We start from the raw sequence: 823 nt of genomic DNA, 5'->3' as shown, positions 1-823 counted from the left end.
CTTATGTATTTTTCATTATGAAACCATCAAACACTAATTTCTCCCATATCGCAAAGAGCTGAAATAGGGACTGCAGATGAATGTACCTACAAAAGCAATGACATTCATTCACAATGGGCAGTGGGAAGGAAGCTTGAGAAGTTTCCAATTAATTTGACAAGTTTCTGTTAAATGTTTACTTCAAACTGAATTCTTTTTTAGTGACAATGGGGTTCACAGTATGTTATGTGATAGGCAGTGTTGCCAGGTTAAGCTAAAATTTCTAGCACAATGACCACTCAAAACCCACCCACAAGACCTGAAAACTAGCCCACATTTTTGTTCCAGCAGCAAGAGAGGAGTTTGTACATTTATCCAGTAGTTGTCTCCACAATGACAATCTAAATATTTATGGTCACATTGTTTCTCTGCATTTATTACTGGTTCATCACACCGTTTGATTTAATCTGAATTTTAAACTGGGTGGTTAGAGCCCTGAATGCTGATTGGCTGACAGCCGTGGTGTATCAGACCGTATACCACGTATGACAAAACATTTTTTTACTGCTCTAATAAGTTGATAATAGCAATAAGGCACCTCGAGGGTTTGTGGTATATTTGTTAATATACAACGGCTAAGGGCTGTATCCAGGCACTCCGTGATGCATTGTGTCTAAGAACAGCCATTAGCCGTGATATATTAGCCATATACCACACCCCCTCGTGCCTTACTGCTTAACTATAGAAGTGATTGATAGTGAATGGTTAAGCCATATATTTTTTTTCAAGAAAATATTGTGAAATAGTGTTAAGTCACATTGCTCTAAAATAATCGTATTCCTTT

The sequence above is a fragment of the Salvelinus namaycush genome, chromosome 11 (assembly GCF_016432855.1).
Source record: "Salvelinus namaycush isolate Seneca chromosome 11, SaNama_1.0, whole genome shotgun sequence".
NCBI classification, from domain to species: domain Eukaryota; kingdom Metazoa; phylum Chordata; class Actinopteri; order Salmoniformes; family Salmonidae; genus Salvelinus; species Salvelinus namaycush.
The sequence above is the reverse complement of the archived record's forward strand: the minus strand, read 5'-3'. Positions refer to the sequence as shown.